Source organism: Anas acuta, chromosome 4 (assembly GCF_963932015.1).
Source record: "Anas acuta chromosome 4, bAnaAcu1.1, whole genome shotgun sequence".
Taxonomy (NCBI): domain Eukaryota; kingdom Metazoa; phylum Chordata; class Aves; order Anseriformes; family Anatidae; genus Anas; species Anas acuta.
This window is the reverse complement of record NC_088982.1, coordinates 36,581,528-36,609,436: the sequence shown is the minus strand read 5'-3', so window position 1 is coordinate 36,609,436 and position 27,909 is coordinate 36,581,528. Positions and strand designations below refer to the sequence as shown.

The 27,909-nt window shown below is 35.9% G+C and overlaps 1 long non-coding RNA gene across 6 annotated transcripts in view; it reads right to left on the bottom strand.

The window, feature by feature from the left end:
- LOC137855975 (uncharacterized) overlaps positions 1-27,909 on the bottom strand; it is a 209,626-nt gene that overhangs the window by 64,264 nt on the left and 117,453 nt on the right. Inside the window, exon 6 of one of the 6 annotated variants that reach the window (XR_011096105.1) lies at positions 22,017-22,885. The exons of the other annotated variants lie outside the window; for them this stretch is intronic. This is a non-coding gene — a long non-coding RNA (uncharacterized lncRNA). Of the gene's footprint in view, positions 1-22,016; positions 22,886-27,909 lie in introns of those variants that run through there. 6 annotated transcript variants of the gene reach the window in all.

Below are 27,909 nucleotides of genomic sequence, written 5' to 3'. Positions count from 1 at the left end.
GATACTATTTATTGGTTAATATTGCAATTGAAATTTATCAAATGAATATTCTTCCCCCCAAAATCACAGAACTGATAACTATACCTCAAAGGCAATTTTTAATCTTTTCAAGTGCTTTCAGGTATTAGCCAAATGTAGTTTTGTGATTTGCCCCATGCCACAGTGCACCTGAAAAAATGTGCACAACTTTAAGTTAAATGATAAAATACTATAGGCTTGCAGGAAGCCAAAATATTCTGTCAGCCCCCAAACCCAAAATGTTTGAAAATTTTTCTACCCACTTATATCAATACACACTTTCCTCGGTTAAACAATTCTGTACAGTTATATTGGCAACCTAATTTGTCTGCATTGAGGTTTGGAAAAAGAACTAGAAAGATGCTAATTTCTAAGTGATAAAATGCAGTGTACTCAAGAGGAAAAATGAATGATTTATGGTTCAGAACTAGCGTATCAACAAATTCCACTCTCCTATTTTTTTCCCCACTCTGAGCATATAAATATAAATATCAGCCATTACAATCAAGTATGGTTTACTCATTAGGTTGATCTTTAATGATGCTGACTCAGCTAATGCTGATGAGATTTTAAAAGTTGAACCTTCTTGATTAGATCATAGTGTTAAGACCTGTTAATATGATCAGCAAGAGTACTGGGTTGGGAGGGGATATGTTGTGGGATTTTGTTTTTTAATTTTTTTCTCCTGTGCAGCCTGAACATGTTACTATTGTATAAAGCAGAATCAGTTTGCTCCACAGACAAGAGCACCTCCTTTCAGATTCCCAGAGAAATCTAGGCATCAAACATAAAGCTGAAATGTAGATACCACGCAAGAGAAGCAAAATCTGCATGTATTCCACTAAGTGCCATATATTGCTATTTTTGGAGTCAAAGATCCACTTGCAGACAAAATGTTACTGATTATATGTATAGCTACACTGAACAAACGCCACTTTGGTTCTGATCAGCAATAGAATGCCACGTTGCTCATCTGAAGCGTAATCAAATCACTCAAGATACAATGGGATATTCATAGACAAGCTAAGTAAAGCTCTGCTCTTAATAGTGAGATTCTTTCACTTCCTTCATACAGCCAAAAAACTACTTCTCAATGTCATATTACCCCAACAGGTATTTTTCACTGTGAACTTCAGTGTCCTGCATGGATATTTTGATAACGCTTGGACCAATATATGCATATAACGATACTTCAGAAATCAGTGGTAATACACTGGTACAAAAATCAGGAAGTCAAAAATAAAAATAAAAAGTCACCTCATTGATCATATCAACTGAAGCAATTTTCCCCAAACATTAATTACTGTTTTTTGTACATTAAATAACAAAATAAGATGATCACTTGCATGCCACATACTGACAGCTCAGTCACTGAGACATGATTATAAAATTTTCCTTTATATCATTAATTGATTTTTAGTTACTGTAATATAAATCAATGCACAATAAAGCTATACTACAAAACACACGGATCTTAGACTTGAGAAAACAGAAAGTGATTTCCTAATGAAGAAAGGGTGGTAAGAATCAAATTACTGACTTAGTCTGGAGTAACTTCAGAAATAATAATATCCATACAAAAGAGACTAAATAGCAAAAGTGGCTGTTATGTTAACATTTGAACTTGAAAAAAAAAATAAAATAAAAAAAGGAAAAGTTTGAAATAAGTTTGAAGAAGGTGAGCAGTTTTTGTGCTTTCACAACAAGTGTTTGTGCATATATATTTCTGTATAAAATGTTCAGTCTTTCTGCATCTCATTTGACTGAATTTGTGGGAGAGGAAACAGGATCCCAGTCTGGATGAAATCAGACCTGCATAATGCAATCAAGAATAAGAAGACAGTATACATCAGATATAATATGATACAGGTAGAAATAAAGGTAGAACTTGAAATGAGGAAAGGAAAGATAAGTCAAATATGGAAAATGGACATAAACTCTGCAAGAAGCTGAGATAAGATTTTTCCCCAAGTACATTAAAAAAATGTGAAGAAGACAGATCAGCTTCAGAGAGATGGCAAAAAATGTGCTGACAGCAGAGGTATGAATGAAAGTAAATGCGCTTATTAATTCCATATTCACAAGGGGCCAGGGTCATCAACAGAAGTCGATTGCTGAGGATGAAAAATTGTTGTCAGGAAAGGTATCATGGCAGAGAATGTTAAAGAAATCCCAAGACATAAAATAACAAAAACTACAGGGCATCAATAGAAAACTAAAAACATTGAGATGGACTCTAATCTTAAATTCATTTGGAGACTTTTCAGTTACAGGGTAAAATAACAAGAAAATGCCTTGAAAATCCAATCTCAGACATGTAAATAAATGAAATGCATACATTTAAACTGGCATTTTGCTTTAAAATGTCAAGTGAAGAAATTCAGCAAAGTTGTAACATAAAGTGATCATTAAGAATATAATCCCAGTGGGTTGTGTGTTGTTTTTCTTTTTTTTTTTTTTGGGGGGGGGGGGGGGGGGGGGGGGGAGAGGGGCTAGATGATGGCCATTTGCTTTTATGTAACCTACATCTATACAATCCCAGATTTTATGAAGAATTCCTTCAATATAAATATGCACAAATACAGGATTCTTATCACTCACACACTAGGTAAGAATATAGAAGAGAGAAATAGGCAAGATTAATAAAACACTAAGAATTATATCTAGACTTAAAGCTAAAAAAAATAAATCACTGCACATCAAATCAAGATTTTGGTTTTGGAACACTACATCTGCCTATTATTATTCACACAGAAATCTTAATCATGAACGTGGTACTACATAAATCATGAAGATTGCAAAGGGAAAGCCTCTTAGATTCCCTGACTTGAATTAAGACCTTGCCCTCTACTAAAGAAAACTAGTGTCCACCTGTTTAAATCTCCAAACAAATACATTTATTTATTTATTTATTGAATGCAATTCCTAGTGTGCTTGCATTCATGTTTTAGGCATACAGTTGCAGCCAGCAGGAATTGCAGCCCTTGACTAAATAACTCAACAATGAATTGCAGTTTCACTTCTAATACCAAAACAAATCAGAATTTGAGCCCAGCAGTTAAGCACTTCTGCAGAACTTACCAGTGTGTCTGCCAGCCCCGTACGTATACTTCAGTGAAGAGGCCCTAAATCAATGAAGGACTGAGCATGTGCTTAATTATAAGCATGTGCTTAAGTATTTCCTGAACTGGCATCATAATTAAGATTACAGTTCCTAGGAAATCAGTTTGACACTAATTGTAATCAATGCAAATTTATTCTTACTGGTATTTGTTCACGAAGCAATCCTGATTTCAGTTGAATGTATTTATTAGTCTCATAACTCAGCAATTTTCTGTCTGAGGGTTGAAATTAGCAGTTTACTGTTCATGGGTACTTCTGGATTGCTTCAATCTTATGGAATTTCTTTTTTTTGCAGTTAAAAACAAAATCCTGTTATAAAAGAAGAATCTGGTCAGTCACACAAGAGAAATGATTTACATAAAATGAAATACAAGATTTTTTACTGTTGACAACTACCAAGCATAGCTATATAGGTAAGATGAACTAAGCACTACTTCCATGGAAAAATGAAACGGGATGTTTCCAACTATGCTCTGAATGGACTACTCATTCCTACTTGGGTTTAATGTTTTATAAACTTACATGAAAATTCCATAATATGAGCCCAAATTTAGGAGACTAGATCACAGAATCATCTAGGTTGGAAAAGACCTTCAAAAGATCATCAAGTCCTACTATCAACTTGATCTGCCAAATCCCATCACCAAACCATGTCCTTTAGTGCCCAGTCTACATATCTCTTAAATACCTCCAGGAACGGACACTCCACCACTTCCCTGGGCAGCCAGTTCCCATGTTTAATCTGTGTCTGTGAAGAAATTCTTCCTATGTCCAATCTAAACCTCCCCAGCATGACTTAAGACTGTTTCCTCATGTCCTATTACTTATCACCTGAGAAAAGAGACCAGCAGCCCCTACACTGCAACCTCCTTGCAGGTAGTTTGAGAGAGCGATGAGATCTCCCCCAAGCCTCCTTTTCTCCAAACTAGCCAACCCCAGTTCCTCTTCTGCACTCCTGGTAAGTCTTGTTTCCTAGTCCCTTCACCAGCTTCATTGCTCTTCCTCAGCTTGAGCAACTCAATATCCTTCTTGCACTGAGGTGCCCAAAACTGAACACAATATTCAATGTACAGTCTTCACCAGTGCTGCGTATCATCCATAAGAAACCATAAAATCTGGATGATTTTAAAATGATTAACAACATTTTGCACTCACTAAGAAAAAGCAATGGAGGAGTGATTAGAGATCATGTAATATAGTGTTCTTTCTTCCATATGTATATATTCATATAGTAATGCTGATAGGAATCATAATATTTGATAAATTACAGTTCTCCCAAACAATACCAACAAACAGCTTTTAAGTGCAAATCTACCTGCCACATCTGTGCTACGTAAGCATGGATTGTTTGAACCTGAAAAAAAACTGCCCAAGCTCACACAGCCACTTGGATAGTTTAGCTGAAATAACTTCAGTGTTCAGAGATAGCAAGAAAAAAAGTGTTTTTTGTTGTTTGTTTTGTTTTTCCCACTCTGACTTAGTACTGCACATAATGCAAAAGCCAGGGACCACATTAAATGACATTTTTGTCCTGCTGGGTGTAATCACTAATAGCTCCCTACTCATTTTACCAGATTTTGAGGACTTATCTCTACCATGAGTAAAATGCCACATGGGGGAATTAAAAATAAGGGAGAACTGGGTTCCCGTGAGGGTTTCACATGCACCACAGGAGAGCTGTTTACACACAGTCCTAGAATGCTGATGTTGGATCAAAGGGAATTAGCATCTTCCACTTTTACCTCAGTGAGGTAACCTTTTATACCTCAGTGAGTGTAAAGTGTCAAGTAGTAGTTTACCAATAGTTTTGTCTGCAATAGTTTGCAGTTAGCTAAATTTAGAATTATTCCCTGCACAACACAAGCCAAAGAACCTGTGGTAACCATTATAGTCAGTCCATAAACTTCTGTTTGATTTACAACTTACAACTGGAAAGACATGCAGCCTCAAATTCACAGACTTCAAATAATAAACTAAATTTACAGAACTCACCACATCCTAAAAAGACTTCTAACAGTTAAGTACTTTACATTGAAAACACGTCTTTTACTCTAATTTGAATTTACCTCGCTTCAAACATATGAATCTTCTGTTATTTTTCCTGTGCCCTGGAGAATTTCTTGCTGCTGGACATATCATACCCATAAACATACTTGTAAGCAGTACTCAGACCATCTCTATACCTTAATGTCAGTAACTTCACTTCTAAGTTTTCTTACTACATTATCCTATCTCTTTCCAGATTCACTCTTGTACCTTTTTATTCTGAAATCTTTCTCAACTTTTCCACAAGTCTTACAATTCTGGGCTGAAAAGAGAATCTGAAAGCAGTAGTCTAGCACCAGCCTCCATAACATCAAATACAGAAGTAACTCAGATTTTCTATTCCTACCTTATATTATATTTCACACTTTTAGCTTCCAGGTTTTAGTGAAGCTAAGATTTATTTGACTAAGACAGGCAGTTTCAAGTCTAAATCCATACATTAAGTCTGAAAGTGAGATTTGCAGATGGCTCACATTTAAAATCATGATATCCATTCAGCTTCATTAACCTATACAGTTCTAAACTTCATAGGCCTACCAGCTTCAAAAATCAGGTTCCTTAGGATTACCAAAATTCTGCTTGAGAAGACTAGAAGTGTCTGGGGTCTTGACATAGCCAAGGATCTAGACAACTGCTTCATGGTTATCTCTCAGCAAGGTCCAAAAACAAAAGTCCTTTGTGCACTTTGAACAATTATAGCTAAAATTGCAGCAGTATTCTGAGTCCTTAAAAATACGTCTGGAGGATATGGTACCCTCCCCCCCCCAGTGTCTTTAACAGATCAGTTAACCCACCAAAATCTTAAAACACTTATACTCAATCCCCTCTCTTGAAAGAAACAATTCAAATGCACCTACACAGCTACTCAGAGTAGTGTAGCTATTTCAATTCGTGCACAGGGAGATGAAGGAATACTTCATCTTACATACCTTACTTTCAGGAAACGTTCCATTTACTACCTGATGCTTTTATTTCCTCAGGAGCACAGAACAAACTAAAGAATTCTTTCTTTATTCCTACTCCAAGTTTATACGGTTGCTTGCTTATAATTTCTTGAATTAGGAAGAGATATCCAAGACTCAGCTTTCAGCTGCATTTCCTAATTTAGAGGTGCATGCCTATGTTCACTTTCTCTCTAGCCCAATGAATCTACCTTTATATTATACTCCATCCTAGAAACCTGAAAAAGAAAGAATACTCTCGATACCACTGAGCAATTAATCTAAATCTCAAGCAGATGGAATGACTTGAAATGTACACTGCACTTTTTACTTCAAACTGGGGTCTTCAGAGACTTATTGAACAACAGTAGCACATTGCACTCGGTGTCTGTCTCTGTTTTAATCCAAGTTCTAGTAGTAATCACAAATTCCAGTTTCAAGTTTGTAGATGCTTAACTGAGGTATCACAACACTAAGCTTCCCTGTACCTCAGTCCTGTGTGTAATACTCCTTTCTCAGGCTGTTTTACCATATTCTGTTATCCCCATATTACAAACATACTTTTTGTTACCCTATATACGAACTAAAATTTACCATAGTAAAAATCACGATCTTTAAATTATTCTGATTGATTTACTATTACACTGTTTTTATTAAGACAAATTTATTAATTTCTTCCAGATATTTGGTGACAGAACAGAATAGCACTGCATTATATGCTAAGTGTATGTGCTTGTGAAACTCCATTGATGTTTTGTTGTTTGTTTTTTTGTTTTGTTTTCCAATACCATGAGATACACTACTTCCATTCACAAAGTAAAGTTTAGATACATATGTACGTACCTCACCTATTTGGATTACCACAGTTTTAATATAGAACATTTGAAATCATTACTGATTCTACCAGGTGACGCTCACCATCATTTATTCCCTAGTACTGCACAATGTGGATAGGTCCAGATTTTCCCTAAGTTCATCCACACAAAGCTACTCATTAGTACTGCCATAGCTATATGAAAACCAAACATTGCTATCGCTCCTAAGACTTATTTCCTTGGCATCAGTAACTTGGGAAAGGGTAGTGTGGTAGTGTTGGACAGGGCTAGGACTACATTGCCACTACTTAAGCTGTATCTGTTACATGGATAAATGAAATATATCAGTCACCAGAAATAACAATCCAACATCTTTCACAAGCACTAAATTCAGTTGAATAAAACCTAAAAAGCAGAAAATAGACTAACTTGAATTGCAAATGTAATCATAGATGTCAGACGCCAAGCTTAAAGCTTTCAAGGTGAAACTCACCCATCCCTGCACCATGCTGAGGACTGACTGCAGTGCCCTGAGTAGGCATTGTGGGAATGGGAGCCATGCTCCCCAGTTGCGCACATGATAAAGAGCTGCTGCAAATCCCCTCTGATTTTGATTCTATTCATAAGCAGAAAAAAGCTGCCTTTTTTTTTTTTTTTTTTTTTCCCTCCATGTGGTCAGGAAGACATGATCTTCATAATCATGGAAATGGAGGCCTCTCCCTCCTGCCAGGATAACTCCTCAGCTGCTTTAGCTATGTGGAGTGAAAAGTCAGAATTCACTGCCCTGGCATCTAGGCTGCATCTTAATTTATAGCAGATATGTTGTGCTCTAAGAAAGAAGCAGATTGGATCTTCAGTTATTCAGGAACAGAGAACTGAACATTTCATTTCTAGCCTGTAAAGCCACTTGTTTCAAGTAATGATCACCAACAACCCCTTTCTTGTTTTTCCGTCTTTCTCTCTGTTTTACTTATGATATCTGCTTGAGTGGCTCAAGCTGACTGCAGTGCAGCTAAGGATCAAACACTTAAGCTTTACTTTCAAGTATCAGGCACTAGACAAGCTTATTAATATTCACCAGATAATTTCCTACTTTGCTGATAAAAGTTCTCTCAAAAGAGCTTTCTTTGGTGGAAAAAAAAAAATCCATATACAGCAAATGAGCAAGTAACCACTATGAATTATTTGAAGGCAACCATATGCAACAATGACCTTGAGAACCAAGCGACTGTGAACATTCAACATTCAAATAGTTTAATCCCATTCCTTCTGCGGGCAGCATTTAGTGGATGTTGATGATCTATGACATATGAAATAGGACTGAATCATCAATCCTTCCCAAGCAGACAGGTATATGAGAGTACACCTACCAGAAAACAACAGCTTCCACGGATGGTGCTAAGGTTTGAATAAGATTGGAGAATGCCCTCTGACCATAAATAACATTCTCTCCCAAAGCAGAGCTAGGAGACTGACGTATTGGCTAGATAAGACACTGTTAAACAAAAAGTAGAACTATTTAGAGGTTAATACAATGGGTCATTCTCTGATGGTTCTTAGCCCTTTAGGTCCCAAAAAATTAACTTCCATTATCCAAATATGTTTCCAGCTGTATACCAATCAAAAAAAAAAAAAAAAAAAATCACACTGCGAACAACATGGTTACTCTGTAAACTTATTTTCAGCTACCATAACAGGTTTGATATCCAAAAGCAGATTTCTGGCATCATTGAAATATTCAAACAACGAAATTGATACAAGTACTTATGGTCTTGTATCAGCAGAAGTACCTTAGGCTGAGAATAGATGTGATAAGGTTTGCAAAATAGATTCAAAAGTATCAAAACTAAATAAATTAAAAAATTTATCTCTTTGCACAAGTGTATGTGTTATATAGAGACAGCAAGTGACCCTTCCACTGAAGAGATTAATTTTTTTAACATTAATTTTACAAATACAGTTAATAATGCAATGTTGAGGGAGTACATACAAAGGTATAAACAAAAATAACATAATAAAGTATTTTTGAACATCTTTTAATCATTTTCATGTTCTGTTACAATTCAGTTACGTAAAGAGTGCAGGTGTTAAAATAAAATAATACAGGACATCTAAAAATTATGTTTGTTGAAATCTGAAAGGTAAAATATTCAGCTTTAGTAAGAAAAGCTGCTGTATTTTTTGTAATGGCTTTTCTTATCTGAAATAGTACAGCAGACTAGCATTGCATAAAAAAAAAAATTAATAATAGTTTAAAGTGAAGCAGCAATTCCAAGTATTAATAACACTAACAAATGAGCAACAGGAATTGCCTCTGTAAATTAATGATTGTGATGTATTCTGATGTTTTGAGGAAACAACAGTAAATAACTATGTTATTCAGTTTAAAAGTGGGTTGTACAAGTTTTAGTGACAACTGTTGTATGAAGCACTCCAAAATCACGTCAAAAAACTGCATTATTGCCTTAAAAAGGAAGACAATAACTCGTATATATCAGAACTGAAAGACATAGGCCATAAGCATACTAACAGCTAATAACAATTTCGCAGGTAGGACTAAAATCTGTTTTGAAGTACACTTTTGTCAACACAGGACAGCATCAGTCAAGGAGCCACCCAAGCCACCCAAGGAAAACTGTTATTGTCTTCATTACAAATGCCAGAGAACAGTTCCTAAGCTGAAAGGCAAATTTTGCAAAATGAGAAAAAAAAAGGTGTGTGCTCTGCAGCTATCCCAGTGTCCTTGGTGTTTTACACACTGACAAGATGTCCTTGCAACTGCTATGCCAAGAAACTCCTGGCAACAGAAGACCTCAAGTATGGACCACGGCCTCACACTTCAAGGCACTATACGAACTCTAGTATAAAAAGCCATCTTCTATACTCAAAGAAAAATCTTACAGTTCGAATGAAAACAGCACACAGGGAGCTATAAACAAATTAATAATAATAAAAAAAAAAAACTCACCTACATTCACAGAAGAATAACAACCTGATTTGTCAACAAAAATAAGAAACAAAGTAGGATTTGAAGGACTACAACAGGGTTGTTTTAAAGATCCATAAACAGATCTTTCTGAAACAAAGAACATAAATATTCACTATTGAAAACAATAAGATTGAGTTATGGAAGGTGTTTTTATGGGTGAAAGGAAAAGACAGAAATCAATGAGGTACAACAGACAGAGTGGGGATGGTCCCTGAAGGATGCCAAAGGTGTATCAAACAAACTGCTAATCAATGATGGAGGAAGATAATCATTGACAACATATACAGAAAAAGTAGATGATCAAAACAATCAATGCTCTTTGAAGCAACATCCTAGAGAGATCACAGTGAAGCAAATCGTCAAATTCAGGAAGTGAACGTAATAATAATAATCAAGGTGGTTAGATGATAAGAGCCCAGACTGGAGCTTAGTCAATGAGTAAGCACAATACAACTTTGTGCACATTATGTGGAAAGTGCTTGCAGAACTTAGCAACAGTCTGGAAAATCTGAAGGTTCTGAGACAAGTCTAAGTCAAGAAGGAAGTCAGATTCACAAAAGTGTTGCTGATGTCCACACAATTAATAACACAAAGAAGGTCTATGAAGGAAGTCCAATTCCTTCCTGAAAGACAGCAAATTCAAGCATAAGACACCACCAGCTGGAGATATCAGGGATAGACTAACAGTTTGGACAGGAGCAGAACAGAGCTCCCTTAATTTGTGTTTGTGAATGAAACTCTACCCTAACAGGGAAAGAAGTGAAGAAATTAAGAGGAAAAACAGATGCACCAACAAGAGCACCACAAAAAGCTGGCTGGGACGTGTAACAGAACCAGGAGAAACAAAAAAAAAAGTTTGAAAAAAGGAAAGAACAGTCAGTTGCGCTGAAAATAAATGACAGGTCAGGAAATACCAGATTTGGCTAGGAAGTTAATGGAGACCTTATCAAGAGTTAACCTTGAGAAATTAAACCATTGGATGGGGAGGGATAAAATCTGAGGAAAGGTGCTTCAGAGCAAGTGTGAATTCAGATCAAGCTTAACTGTAAAAGGGATAGCTGTGGGGTGCTGGGGGTATAGCTAGATTTAACTGTCATAAAGGAAAGCCCTGTTGTTTTCAGAGGCTGGTTTTTGCTTCTTCGTGTGTGAAACAAGGAACAGAGTAGATCTCTACAGTAATAGAGGAGAGCAAAAGAGCAAAATTAAAGGAAGAAGTGAGCACAAGGAGAGTGAGAGAAATTCAGATTTCTGAGAGAAAATGATAGAATAAAAACAGAATATACAAGAAACTTCAGTATCTACAACTAGCAATAACAAGAACAGAGCTCAGAGGGAGAAAGCACATACCAGACTCTGTATGTACATGTATGTTATTGGCACTCACTGTCAAAGCTTCGGTATCAAAAACAGATAAAAGTCACATACAGAAGTGTGTTATAGCAATAGTAATTGCTACAAAAAGGACTCCCGGCAAGTAAAGTTAACAGCAATATCCAAACTTCAGAATAAATTATTTCAGTGTTTGAGAGTTCTTTTAGGTAAAACCTTGCCCTGAGGAGAGCAGTACTTGTACTTAAAGAGAAAAATAACATCATTTCCTTACCAGTGCTCTCAAACAGATGCTCTGCTCTTCTTCTACACCATAAGGAATATTATCTTTGTTAACATTCCTATTGTTTCAAAGCCTGTTTTTTAAAAAAAGCATCCAATGACCACAACTAGGTTGATTCCCTTCTTCTGGAACAGCCTGAATGTGACATACTGACAGACTTCTTCCAAAGATTTTACGTTGTTGCTGTTTAACAGAAAACAAGGAATGAGAGGCAAAGAAGAAAAACAAATAAGATGACTTTGGCAAAACAAAACAGAGAATATAGAACCCTTAAGTCCAAAAAGCAGAGGTTACTCTTTTCCATTTGCCTATTCATTATCAGGGTTCAATTGACTAGAAACATGTTGACAAGTCTTGAGGTAGCAGCTGAAGGAAAGTAAGATAGCTTATTGGTAACTCCACATATTTCCAGTGAATCTACCTCCTATACAAAAGGCAATACTGGAGAAGAAAAAACAAAGCTGCTCAGGTCAAGAAAATACAGAGGATGAACCTCTGAGTGGTGAACAGAAGGTAACAGGAGCTGAGATCTGTGTGCTTCCTTCAGTTTCTTCCCACCCTGCAGAACAGTTCCAGATCCCTCAAAAGAGAAGGAATGCAGTGCTTTGGCTAGATGAACAGCACAAGGTTTAGGACTATCAAGCAGTACTACATTAAATAATGTCTTGCAGACAGATAACAGTATTTTGTAAAACTAGATGAAATTCAAGGATACTAAAACCATTGACATTATCCTTACACTGACTCCAATCCCGTTCAAATTGTTGAAACTGCATCATCAAAGACTAGTGTCCCTTTTCATCAGCATTTTACAGAGAGAGAGATCGAGGAATTTTGTGTTGAGATTTCAATCATATTTAAAAATTTATATTTTGTCAGAATTTCACATTTCAGAGAAAAAAATGCATAACCATTTTCTTTCCTTCCTATACCCTAATGTAATCAGCCATATTGCAGACAGGAAAGTAGAAGCTGCTAGACGACATACTGCAGTCAAGAGAACCAAAATAATTCACCGACGATATAGAACAAATCTCAAGTGCACGGTATCTGTTCCATTCAATACTGCCAGTAAAGCACTCTTTGTATCTGTGTTCACCAATCCCTGTTCTCACAAATGAATAAAGATTAGCACCAGCTTGTACCATATATTACTGTTTCTCCAGACCAACTCTACTCCATCTCTAGAACATGATTCTTGAGTCAAATGCAGGTTAAAAGAAATAATACGTAGAGTATTTGAGAATGAAATTCTGAATACAACAAGCAGAAATACAAAATTGTCATAGATCATCATATTAATCCTTTATCTGGGAAAAAGAAAAAAACAGAAACATCTTTTATGCTAAATCACCATCTCTGAGGCTTAATTATTCATCAGATAGCACTGCAACATCGTATTTTCTTACGTGTACTACAATAGCTAGGGGCTGCACAAAACAGATTAAATACTTTCAACAGAGCCCAAAATACATATGGAACCCTAATTCTGCCTTGAAGTGCCTTTTCATTTAGATGAGCACTTTTATATAACATATACACAGAATGCTGGGCAGAAATCTTTGCAGTCTACGTGCTGAGCATTTATTGAAAGGATTGCAATACAATGCAGAAAGAAGAGTGAAAGTAATCGCTGGTGAAAATAAAATGAAAAGCTCTTCCTTTTTATAGACTTCACTTTGACAATATTTTTTTTTCTTTTTTCCAAATGTAAGGGGAATTTCTTCTGCCTGAACTTTAGTGTTTTCTCCCTGCTAATTGTGAAATAATTCACAAAGGAATCCCACTGAAAATCAACAAATAATAGTGATAAGTGACTCATAATTGTACTTGGGATCTTGTAATAATCATAATTGTAGTTGGGATCTTCATGGGTCCATCTTGCAGCCTATCCTGAGTAACGGCTTTATTAATGCCGTGGAGATGAAGAAAATCGGACACTTACTGTCACACCCCTTGCTAAGAGTTTGTCTGTCTATGCTTGTAGCGGTTTTAAGCTGCTGGGCAGCTGAACTCCACCATAACCACTCTCTCAATTCCCCTCCTCAAAGGGAAAAATGGGGTGGGGGAGAATATACTATAGAAAGGGTTCGAGGGTTGGGATACAGACAGGGAGATAGCTCAACAATTACTGTGACAGGCAAAACAGACTTGGCATAGGGTGATTAACATTTTTTTTTTCCTATTGCTAACAAGCTAGAGAAGGGAGAAAGAAAGAAGACAAACTAAAAACACCTTCCCCTCATCCACCCTCTTCCACCTCCTCCCTCTGAGCAGCACAGGGGAATGGGGAAATGGAAGCTGCAGCCAGTCCTTAACTCTTCATCTCCACCACTCCTTCAAGGTCAGTCTCTGGCCTTGCCCCACGTGGGATCCCTCCCACAGGATGCCGTCCTTCCTGACATGATCCTGCAGGGGCTTCCCACTGGCAGCAGCTCTTCGAGAACTGCTCCCACATGGCTCTGTACCACAGGGTCCATCCAACCCCCAGGAGCAAACTGCTCCAGCACAGGTTCCCCCCACCGGCAGCTTCCCCCCAGACCTCCTGCTCCTGCATGAGCTCCTCTCCATGGGCTGCAGCTCCAGTCCAGGACCTGCTCCTGCAGGGGCTCTCCATGGTCCGCAGCCTCCTCCAGGCCACATCCACCTGCTCCACTGGGGGCTCCTCCATGGGCTGCAGCATGGAGATCTGCTCCATGTGGGACCCATGGGCTGCAGGGGGACAGCCTGCTCCACCAGGGGCCTCTCCACAGGCTGCAGGGGAGCTTGGTATCTGCCAGGCTGCTTCCCTCTGCATTCTCACACTCCTCCCTCCCAGCTGCTATTGCACAGCAGTTTTTTTTCCCTTTCTTAAATCTGCTTTCCAGAGGCCCAACTGTCTTGGCTCTGGCCAGCTGTGGTTCCCAATTTGGAGCCGTCTGAGATCTGACGTGCAACAGCTTCTGGGCTTTGCTCATACAGGCCACCCCTGCAGCCCCCTACTACCAAGCCCTTACCATGTAAACCCAGTACAATGCTCAAGGCAAGTGAAAAGGTCTGCTGTGAAAAGACCTGTTCGAAGTTGCATTGGGTATATTCCCCGTTCGCTCTGTACAGAAGGAGTGGATCAGGCTCCCAGGGAAGTGGTCATGACCCCATGAGATTCTGTGGTTCAAGAAGCATTAGAATAGCATTAGAATAGCCTGGGGTTCAAGAAGCATTAGAATAGCGCTCTCAGGCATAGGATCTGATTTCTGGATTTCCTGTGTGGTGCCAGGAGCTTGACTTGATGATCTTTGTGGGTCTCTTCCAACTCAGGATGTTTTATGATTATATGAACTCAATGCAAAATGCTGGCACAAAGCTTAAAATGTCAAATATGTATTTATATTTTTCTAAGTAGTAAAATACTTTAAAAAATTCAGGAAAGAAAATCTTGCTAAATTGATAGAAAGACCTAATATCAATGGAGTTTATCACAGGATATGTCACAGTAGAGGAAAATTCAGGAGGGAGAGACAAGTATAGTGTTTCTTGACATGTTCAAATGCAAAGCATGTCTTCTGGGATATTATACAGAGTGCAAATACCATTTGATTGAGACGTACTAAGGATCATGCTCTCAAGATTAACAAGAAGGGCTAAGGCAAATAAAGAGCTCCACAGTATGGCACAGTTCAGCAGCGTTAAAAAGATGGAAGGATTATCAGAACGGATTAGCTCAGCAATTAGACTGTAAAAGAAAATACCCAGGCAGTTCGTATATTTACAGAACCCTTGGTTCAAACAAAGAAACAGTACGGGAACATAAAAACCTACAAGCCCCAAATTGCATCATCTCTGTCACTACTGCACACAATGTACTGCAAGTTCATAAATACCAGCAAAACACCAAACTATTTTAGCATTATTTGAAAAATCACCTCTTCAAGGCTAGATCCTCTTTGACACTGAAAGTGTTTTGGAAAATGGTACATATAATACTAACAGAAGGGACGGGAATTAAATTCATCCTTAGTGACAATACAATACATGGCAGAAGCAAAGAAAATGACAAAAGCCTAATGAAACAAGAACATGATCTCAAAATTTTCACATCAAATGTCAATCAGTATAGAGCAAGCAAGTTACTTTGGTCATATCTTCAAAAAAGACGGCATCAAGTTTGATTGAAAAAATACATCAGTTACAAATACTACACCAAGGTCTGAAGAAATGAAAGCACTCCTGTGCTGAAGACACAGGAAAAAGAGACCTTGTGGAGAAAGACAGAAGGACAAGAACTGGTACTAGAGACAGCCTATAATAAATAACACTTTACCTGACATACCATCCCCCTGTGTAATACAGAAACAAAAGTGCCCTGAAAAGTGCCCTGCTGGATCTTCATCTTTTGAAGAACAGTATAAATAAGTGAGAAACATAATAAACAATTTACTCAAGATTATAAAGGAAGTCTGTAGAAGAGCATAATGGAGAACTCAGATACTCAGGAATTAGTTTCTTCCTTCTCACTGTCCTGAATTTGAGATTGGGAATCAACACATAGCATATAAAGAGAGAACCAGATTAAATTACATAGATGGTCAGCAAGTAGCAATCCTACCATCAAAAATCCTTTTGCTATAGTGAGCAAGGAGCAATCTGTACATGCAAAGTTGTAGGTACGCAAATAAAAGTCCTATTAGTCTATTAGTCTAGAATTATATGTCCCTCAGGTGTGCTCAGGAATAGCCTGATCAGTCAGTGTTGTTGAAAAAAACAAAACAAAACAAAACAAACAAACAAAAAAAAAAACAAGCAACATTTCAAATCCAGGAAATTCACATCACTATTTAGCTGATAAAAAGCCCATGTTGCAAGGAGGTAGCTCTTCTTACTGACCTTTTATTTTCCTTTACACTTCATGCACTCTTCATTAGTTCCATAATAAAATAGGCTTTTAAAGGGGCAAAGCATAAGGATTTAGATGTAGTAGATAACTTTTTTGTTTGTTTATTTGTTTGTTTTCCCTAAAAATTCCCTACTGATCTTACCAGGAGTACTGCAAATGCTGTAAGGGCAAAGGATGGCTGATATTTAATCTGCTTTCCGATTAACATAAACCCATGTGATTTTTTGTTTCAGTGTTGAACTAGAATTGCTACATGCTATTGTACTAGTAACATCCATCAACATTTACTTTGTACAAGATGATTAAGTGCCTCTGTAGAAGTTTTGATCTATGCCCAAGACATATCTAGTCATGTATTGAATACCCTTTTTTTTATTATTAATTGTATTGTGTACTGATTACCAAAATCATAAATACAGAGACATTTTATAAGCATGAATGCTTGTTTTCAAACCAGTGCTACCAGACAAATATTTCTGGATTAGGTATCATAGGAAGCTTTGGTTAGGGATGCCAGATTTGGCTTCTTTCTGATCTCAATCCACAGTGAAGCTCCCCTGTGTATAAACAGGGGTATAACAGTGGCAGGCTATACCTCTGTGAACTTAAGTAAAAAATTAAAATCACATCTTTGTGCTCCAAAAAGAAAGAGAATATAACCAACCTGCAGAAGTTTTAAAATGTTTAGGTTATAATGATCTTCTGTTGTGATGTGTTGATGAAAAAAATGTTTTCCTGATTAAAAAAAAATAATAATAATTCAAATTTAAAAAGACATACTATTTTGTTTGTGTTGCATACTATAAGGTATGCCTCAGAAGTGTTTATCAAACAGCATGTCACACAGTACTAAACCAATTCTTCATGCGTATGAATATCTGCCTCATTTATAGTCTTTGAAGTGAACCCTAAGGGAATATTCATATACATACCCTAATGCTGATTATTTTATCAGCCACAGGAGCAAAATGTGCTTTATCACAAAGACAGCAATTAATGCAAAAACAAAAAGCCCTTCACTTTTATGTCTGATGTTGAAAGAAACTCAGTTACAAAATAATTAATGTGAAATGTAAGCTTCTGTAATACACATTGTGAATGTACGCTCCCTGATGCTTTGCATTAAAAAAAAAAAAAAAAAAAAAAGTGATCCATTAGGATTACAAAGGAAATATGTATTTTGTTTTCCTTTTCTGCTGCTAAATATTGTATGCATATTATTATCCTTTCATGTGCCATACACAGCTGCACAGCTTTATGAAACACACAACCTATGGAGTAAATGACACTGCAAGTTAAATCCTGATGACCTCATACGAGTAATGGTTAATAAAAGAAAAGACCTTAACGCTACACCAATCATTCAAATTTTTCTCCTATGGACCTGGATTAACATTTTGTTATTTATTTTGTCTATAACACTCTTTTATCCCAAAACAGCCAGAACTCTCTCTCTCAAAAAAAAATACCTAATTAAATGTTTTCAAGTTTCTGAAAAAAAATCTCTGTAGCTCATACTTTATTTACTGCTGTGTGGATTTTTTAAATGGCTGCTTAAATTGCCCTAACTTTCTTTATTCTGAAGTGTCATCTGTTCTGAAACAAATGTCAGCACAAGGACATAAACTCTTGCAAACTGAAAATTAGATTCATATCAACACGGCTCAGGCCAACCACACACTCCTGTTTGACAGGGGAATGGTGTATCATGCTGCTTGGTTTGCTGGAGAAATATTCATCACACATGTAGCAAAGTGATAATTTGAACAGTTCGTAGTAGTCTGTCTTAGGAAAACAAACAAACAAACAAACAAACAAAAAACTAGCAAAAGTTACAGTAAAACACTTCTCTTTCCCTATTAGAAGTCAATGTTTACAGTGGTCTTTGCCTTATCAATGAAGTTCCAGTGGCAGTAACCAACTTCTGGGAACATCATACAGGTTTTAGCAAACATTTCTATTTGTGATTGTGCCTAGACTCCAACCATCCCAAAGTTCCACTGTGATGTGAGTCTGCACATCACAGATGTCTTCCAAAGAGCTTACAGCCTAAGAGTCATGTTTGCCCAACTCATGCACTGTGCATCTAGTCTCAGTAAACAAGGATTGTTGGGCACTTGTAGAGAACACACCCAGAATGGTGACTCTTACTTGTAGACCATCTCAGAAATCACTACAACTGATAGGTCTTCAAGTGAGTGTTAGGTCTTCAAGAAGCACTTTTGTGACACTAACAAGGTCGATTCTTATCTGCTGTTCTTATTCACATACCCAATTTGTTTGAGATGTACATGGATTTTTACGAGTGAAAAAAAAAATATATATCCCCGCTCTTCTTATGCCAAACTAAATACATAGATAGGCTGTTTTCTTCATGATTCCACATCTTCTTCCTTTGCCCAAAGTGCAACACTTAAATCTAAAGAAGAGTTAAAGCAGGGACACAGGAATACTATTAACCACCACAAACATGACCAGGGAGTTTCATAGTCATCTACAGATTTTCTTCTTATGCTGGCTAGAAAACCACCAGTTTCAGATTTTATTTTCCCTTGGTTCAGACCTAGGATATTCTTATTCTTTTATTCTTATTCTTATTATAGAGAGCGCCCTTAGTAGTAATCTGTCAGAACTACTGGATCTGTTCATATTGAAGTTCGAGAAACCTTGTTCTCTGAACCAGCATGCCTTTTGCTGATTTACAAATATGTTTGCAAGGCTGGCAAAGTTAATTAAAGTTAATAGAAATTTTTTAAGCGAAAAGAAAAAATAGAGCAGTAGGAAAAATTAATTAAAAAATGATCTATCATCTGAAAGCTGCAGCAGGGACTGCATTCTCACAGGGGATACAAATGACTTCCATTTTATACTTTAACTTCTTCCAGACAGTACAGCACAACAGACTCATCAACTCTGTCCATGTAATATCTTCAGACTAATGATTGGGCTTAGGTTGCTAGCTAGGGATTTCCTCATTCATTACGCTCAACATATCTACCAGGTCTCAAAACAGCACAGACATTTTTTTTCTTCTCATCTTCCGCAGAAAGGAAGTAAAGTTCTGTCATTATGGCTTAGCACAGACTCAGATGTCCTTTCCTTCCTTAGCTTACTTACCTTCCTTAGATCTACTCATCCTCTGAGAATTTTAGCATGTCATCAACACTGTGTCCCTTTATCTGTCCACCTGCATAACACAAAGGCCCACAGCACACAGAAGAGAAACAATTCTCTAATTTTTATAAACTAGTTACCGATATCCAGATGCAATGTAATGCAAAACTCCAAAATTCTTATGACACTATTTGAAACTTTTTGCTGTTACAACAGAGTACTTATAAAGGGTCAATCTGTATATACATAAATGCTATGGTTAATACAGAGGATGCATTTCCAAGATTATTTTATTTTAAAAGCACCCATTATTATGGCTGAGAACCAGCAGTAGCACAATTTATCACTGCTTCATCCAATACCTTTTTTTGGGCCATGGATAAATCACTTCTGTTTACCAGAATTTATCTTCTTGGGAAATGAAAGTATTACCTTGCAGAACTATTGTAAAAATCAAAATCACCAGCAGTCTCATGTTCTTAAGATACAAAGTATCTTAAGTATGGAAGTAGTAGGTATGTATCCTGACTCTATTCCTTGCATGGAAATTGAATGTGGAAATTTAATGACCCTAAATAGGACCTGAACTTTCTTAGTGCCTCTAAGAATCAGACTATCCTTGTTTTAGTATGAAACATTTGCCTAATAGGCAGAATGTCTTCCTTTCTGACACTTAAAAAAAAAAATAAAAATAAATAAATAATAAAAAATCATTAGAAAGAAATACCAATCTGGATTTGAAAAAAAATAATATATATATACGTGTGTGTGTATATATATATATATATATATATATATATATATAGTAATATTGGTGATTCCCTTCTGTTGTTTCAACACCATTAGTCTGGGGAACACCCAGATACTGTCCAAATTCAGTACTTACCTACTTTTCCATCAAGCCCTAGTGAAGTGGTAGCTTGGGAGAACACAATCAGATCCTCCTCTGTATACTGATAAGAAAGACTTCATATATTGCCAGGCCCAGTTAGAAGTTTTCTTCAATAACCAATGGCATATATCAAATCAATTCAACCAGAAATGAAAGAGATACAAACTTCATTCCCTGTCTTTGTGATGTCAAAAGGTTAAGAGAAACCAAACACATTCTTTTTCAACAGAGAAAGAGAACAAACTTTCCTCAGAAATTTTCAGCTACATTGCCTCATCAATTTCCCAACTTTTGTTGTTTCAACCTACTCTCCTCAAAAACAGAGAAGTATTCATAGCATAAGCGTTCTATGTATTATAACCATTAAAATACAGTGTATTTCTCTTCTAAGTATAACACCCATGCTGAAAGAAATTAAGAACTGAGGTAGTTAATCTGGCACAATCTTATCTCCTTTCTTCTAGCTAACACCAGCATAGTATGTGGCAAACCAATTGTAAAGCTAAATTATTATGGTCACCAGAGCTGAGTCTCCCCCTCCTCCAATATTCTGTTTTTAATCTACTTGATATGTTTAAACACTGCTTACAATGTTAAATTTTCAGGTAATTTGCAGTTAATTCAACATTTGATTACTTATTCCAAGAGTTCACTGTATGCTACACACCCCTCTCAGTAACGCTCAGTCACTGGAAAATAAAGAGTGCAAGAGTTTCTAAAACAGTCAAAATGAATTTGTGAACTAAAATAAAAGAATTAGTTATAAGAAAGTTTTTGCAATACTTATTAGGCTGTAAAGAAGCAAAAATCTTCCACAACGTCTGGATTAGTTTTAAGAAGGATTAAGAAGGCTAGTTCTATAGTACACAAAGTGAAATTTTGTCACTTGCAGAAAAAAAATATCTCATATTTCAACACTGAAATGAAAGCATCACTTCAGTAAAGAACATTGTGTTTCTCTGGCACCAAAATGCCAGCCAAATTCTTGACAACGCTGGGGAGAATATGGATGCTGTCAGAGCATTTTTATTTTTCCACCCTTCTATCAGCAATTTCCATATGAATCCATTTTCTAACTCTAGGCAACAACAATGCATAATGTCTTGAATATAAATATACATTTTGTTGATAAACAGCAAGAAAATATAAAGAGGTTTCATATGTTTACACAAATATATTGCCTGATACCCTCATTAGTTCAAGTCATCTCATAACCTATATACCATGCTGTAAAGGTCAACGAAGTTGGAGAAGAAGGGGAAAAAAAGAACTGAGATAGAGTCCCCTATAATAAATACATTGGATTCATATCAATGAGTTCTTACCAACTAGGACTGTACAGGACTGAACTAAAGAATATACTGGCTTACTTCCCCACCCAAGATGTATCACCCTAAAATTGTATCCCAAGCTCTTTTTCTTTCTTCCTCAAAGTTCATTTTTCCTTTGCATAATTTCATTTCAATTCTGTCTCCTACCATTCCACTCAACACACAAGTACATGGATGACCTGGGCTCTCTAGGAGGAACCTCTCTAGGTTCTAAGGAGGGAGTTTATTTAGGGCTGATAAGAAACTCATTAAAGCACTTGAATTCACTTCAATTCACTTTTATTCTTTAGCATCTTTTGCATGTTATTTGTTTACTTTCAGAAAATATTACTTTTAAAGATCAGAATCACAGTCTCATGTAAATAGACCAAAATGAAATGGGTTTCATATTTCTCATCTGTACAAATAACAACATTTTTGGTCAATTATATACAGACAATTCAATCATTGTCCAAAAGGAAGAATTAAAAATAGAAAAAAAAATGACATTATTTGGAATAGCATGTCTCAAGACAATATTTTGAATGAAGTGACAGCTCAAGAAAGACTGCCATGGCTAGATTGATAAGAATACTCTTAAAAGCTATCATAGTGTTAGATAATATAATAAATAAATAAATAGAGTAGGTTGTCCATTGCAAGCATTTTGTGTTTCATAGCAACAGCAACTTTCAACTCCTTACTTTAAATTTAGATAGTAAAGCTGCAGTATTTCAATCAGAGCAGAACAGCATTCCAGACCAAATTAAATTATTTGTATTGTTGTTAGACACTTAACTCCATAGTACTTTTATTGAATGAAATACTTATCTATATCATAGTGTTTAAAACAAATCAAATGCGTAAGACAATACACAGGAAGTCATATTAATCTATTATGTTAAAATAGAAAATAAATTAAATATCAATTGAAAAATGTGCTTAACGCTATTCAGAATGAAATGTGATTATTTTACATTTAGTATTGCAGTAATAGTAGCATGTTTCTAGTTAGAGTACCATTATGAGTTTCAGATTGAGATAAAATTCTCAATTGATGTGAAGTCATCATAGCCGTACTTCTTCACATTAGCAGAACTTCTACACATCTCAATTCAGACTGAATTTTGAAGCCATCAGTAGACTGCTCACCTGTTGAGAAAAAATCTTACGTCCAAAAATAGTTTTCAACTACCTTTGAGCTGTTCTTGACTGGCTGATGGGGTGAGAGGAATATGTTATTAGTCTGTACCAGAAATCTTAAAGTAAATGAGTTTGACTCAATCACAAAGCTACCTTAATTCCAGCAAGACCAATGCTTTGCTGGTACTATTTAAGCATCAGAAACTCTATTCACAGACTTTGCTAGAACAAAAATTTAGCCTTTGCTTCAGAGACTTCAAGCCTCAGTTCAAGGCATTACAAACTACAAGAAACTATAGGAAAGAAAAGATCATGGCCCTTACAGTTCCTCCAATGGCACAACTTTAGATGATACTATCTAACGGGTGTTGTAAAGGTGAAAAGTATTCTAAGAAGGGATATCTGTAGATGTTTTCTATCCTAGACAAGAAACTTGATTGTACAACTTGCCATGCTCTTTTAATGCAAGCATCTCTAAAGCTTGATTTATCATCAAAGCTTCACATACATCAAATTTATCTGTGGATCTGCTTCAGGGAAATTATTTGTGGAGTCTAGCTCATTCAACAGAAACGTGCCACTTACTCCTTTAAAAGAAAAAAAAAAAGAAACTATGAGTTAAAAGGGAGATGGCATGCACTGGTAATCCTGCTGATTTCAGGGTGCATGCAATTAAATGCATTACCTCATGTAAGCAGAGGCCTATACAAGTGTCTGAGTACAAACATCTTCATATAAATAAAGGTGCAAAATCAGGAACTTCAGTTTTGTAAAATTAATACTTTCCTTTGATTAGTAATAAATGCATTGCTGGCATGTTTAATATGATTCTTTATTCAGATAAATTACCATTAATTTGAAAGCATAAGAGAATTAAATTCCATGAAGGAGGCTATAGGTCAAAATTAAATATGTATTGGCCTATTTCTGTTGTTTCCTTTATACTCAAATTGCTTAAGCAGATACAAGTAGTCTCAGAGAAAGGAGAAATACAATAGTTGAAATATAGCAAAGCACACAGATATAAAAAAATAAATTGCGTCCATTTCAGTTACCTTTTTGGCTGTCATTAAGTAGAGCGAGAATATGGAGATTCTTTTACGGCACTATGTGATACTGACACTTTAATTATGTGTATATCGTGTCAGAATGGCAAAGCAGTTAACACACAGGTGACACCAATTTCGTCTTTTCTCTTATATTATGTCATTAATAAATATAAGTTCATGTAATTAGGTCTGTTTCCATGCTCATCAGATTTTACCAATATTAAAATATGGTATGTATCACTACTTGCTTAATACAAGTAAGCTCACGCTTTCAAGCTAGCACTTAAGAAACTCTGACTAAATATTGTAAAGGGTCTTTGGGGGTTACAATATTCTAACTAAAACAAGGTACCATATTTCTAAAAAATACCAGAAAACATCCTCTACAGCAAATTAATCCATTTATTACATAATAAACCTAACACATTAGTGACCAGGTGAATTCCAGAAATAGCAATGAAATAGGAAAGTATGTACAAAGTCCAGCTTTAATAATGCATTTTCAACTCTTGCTTATGTACAGCATGCATAAACAAGGTAAATTAAAATCTACATAGAGAACAAATGTGTTTATAATAAAATTTGGGAAGTGTGTCGATATACTAAAAGCTGGCTAAATCTCTGACAGGCATGTACTTTCAAAGAACTCTTATATTGCAACCTGAAACCTTTAATGTCTATGTATCTTAAGACCTCATTTCAATGAATCCTGAAGACAGTCCTTGCATTACCTTGGTGGATCTTTGGACTGGGCTTTTGAAGTATAATGCAACTAATTAATGTGGTTAATTCCATAGACTTGCAAGTACCACCAGAGCCTTATCATATCATGTCTTAAAATATCAATACTTCCATAGTTTTCTTCCTCTACCCAGCTGAAACTACTGCATAAACATTCTGCAGCACAACAAAACCTGCAAGACTTACGCTGTAGGAAGAATTTGCAGACTATATTCTGCAGGACTCATGGGAGTGCAGACCTGTGAATATTCCACTTCTTCACCCATCTACAGACGGTAAGACTATCAGTGCCTTCCAGCCAAAAGGCAAGAGCTGGCTAATAGTGAGCAATACCATAGATGTGCCAAAGGGCAATGAGTCAGTACCAGAATCTAGGCAGACTAATACAGATTGCTTTGTTACTAGATTCTGACTGTATTCATGCAAACCCATCTTCTGGAGCTTTAAATAGCTCACTGATTAAGTCAAATTAAAAAGCAAACTGAAGGTGGAAGAAGGCCTTTGTCCGTGGTGCTGCAGAAAAACAAGGCTCAACAAAGGAATGAGTAAGATGCTTCTCAAAATACTGTAACCAAAAAAAAGCAATACAGTGTATAATTCTCAAAATACTTTTCTAAATAAGAATTGTTAGGTGAAACTAATATTTAACACACCACAGCTGCAGACATTCAAGATGAATAATTCCCAGCTCCCTCAAGGAAAAAGGAAAAAGAAAAGAAAAAGAAAAAAGCAATATCTAACTTCTGGTTCTTCCAATAATTTCTTCATCTTTGGAAAAGTCACACATTTATACAAAACATATATTTAGTTTTTATCTTTCTTTAATGGAATTTTCTGTTAAAGCTACTGGAGCTGGAAACTAGAAGCAATTTCCATAAATTTACTTCTGCCTCTTTTGAAAACAAACAAAGCAATATTTTTCTCCTTGTTATATATAATTTTCTCTCCTGGCTATCTAATTTAATTTATATAACTATTTTTATAAGTTCTTTTTCTCTTCATATTGTAATAAAATGGAAAATCTATTGTTTTGCTGTATAGCCTCTCTTAAAAGCTCTTATTGTTGTGTTAAATCAATGCGTATCGAGGCTAATCTCTGTAAGTGGATTTTCTCTCTCATGCTTCTATCCTTTTTCTCTCCGTTACAGCTCACTGATCAACTTCATGATGAGAAAGGTAAACTGCAGAAGAATACAGCCTTGTCCACTCAACATCCCAAGGGTTTTCACATTTCACACAATCACTATGCAGAAACAGAGCACGGAACATGCTCTTCTTACTAATAAGAATATCTTTGTCAGTTCAAGGTCAATACGTGCTTGCTTCAAAGATAATCTGGAATTGCAAACAGCTACTGAACAACCTATAAAGTCTATCTCGGAACAGAAGATTATACAGCCAAAGAGTTTAAAAGACTGGGAAAGGACCAAGAAGTGACAGATCTATGATGATAGAAACTGCCTACTATCAGTAGGCAGTTGCCTATCAGTAACTGCCATGCTTACGATTCCTTCTGTTCCTCTTTGCATCCTCTCACATTAAGTGACCCCACCTGCTCACGCAGTTCCAACTACCAGTGCTCCACAGACAGCTTCCCAAGTCCAGTTTTCTTTCCATAACATAAACCACTGCAAGCAAAAGCTGAAGAAGTTATTAGCATTACAGGAAAGGAAAAAAAAAAAAAAAAAAAAAAAGCTTGACAAGGTGTTTGGTAGGTTAAAAGAGAGCAACTATGAGAATGGGTGTTCTCTTCCCAGTAAGGCTATTCTCTTCTTGTCTGTGAAACAGTGACACCATCAGATATTAAAGAAAGAGATTTTTCAAATGTAGTGTTATTTAAAATACCAAAACTAAACTGAGTGCAAATGAGAAGAATCCAATGCACTGGGACTCACCAGTACCATATAATGCCATTATTTGAAACAAAGAGTTGTAGTTTAATCCTTAGGGCTTTTGGCTTGTTTGAATTAATTTGATTATTCATTGAACACAAATGCAGGTAATAAAAGTTATGTTTTATCTCAAAATAATTTTACCTTTTATTGTAAAGAAATTGATTATATATGCCTCAGACTCAAAAAGGCACTATCACATATAAATTTAAGAGTGACTTTTGCAAGCGTGGACAAGGCATTCACAACTAAAGTCTACAGTTATTCATTTGTTTAAAATTATGAACACCTTCCAATATTTTGCTAAATCAGTTCTTTAATCATCAAATCCAGCACTTCCCAGAGCTCAATGTTGACCACCAATTATTCATGGGTATCAAGGTACATTTAATTTATTTCTGAACAAAGTAACTCAATGTTAGGAATGGAATATTGCTATTTTTCACGTTAATTTTATTTTTAATGTGTAATTTTCAGAAAAATAACTTGAACTTTTAAAACAACATTTTAGAATTTGTCTGTTTGGAATTTGATATTAGAATTGGGAAACTTCTGTTTCTACTGTGGTAGATTTGAGTGCTTTATAATAAATGTCTCACAAAACAAAAGCCAATACACCAAGAACATTCACACCTATATCAATGTCTATCAACAATTTTTTCTAGGAGGTGCTCCACTAAATTATATTAAATGAATAGCACACGAACTGGTCTTTTAACATATAATAAAATAAATATTTAAGAGGGAATCCTAACAGAATTTAATTAAAGGGATTAGATGTCATTCATGAAGAGGCTTTTATTATTTATTTGAACAGCAGATATTCAATGTAACTCATTTAATCGTGTCTATGAGGTTATTTAACTAGCTTAAAATGTGAATTAAATTAATCCCATATTCCATAAAAACATCTTAATTAAATAATTAAAAGCTACCTCTTCTAAACTGATTAACAGCATAGAAGAAAAAGTAGTTTGATAGTTGAAAAACATATTCTGGGGGCAGCATATTAACTATGGAGAATTTATATTTTAACTGATTAAACTCACTACAGGGATCTAAATATTTATGATTATTCTGGGAATGACACCACCATTAATGGCTCTTAAACTCCTATGGAATGACTAAAGTGTGCTTGTTAACACAAAATGCTTATTAAGCAATCCTGAAAATGCAAATGATGCTTCCCAAATAACTTTTTTTTTTTTCACTCAGTTTAATCCCCCTGGAGCTAATACACGTATAGTCAAATAATCTCATATAGGTTAAAATATTTTAATGCAAACATATATTTCAATATTTGAAATTGTTCCTCTGAAACACTTTTTCTTTGCTTTTGTTCTTGAAAAAT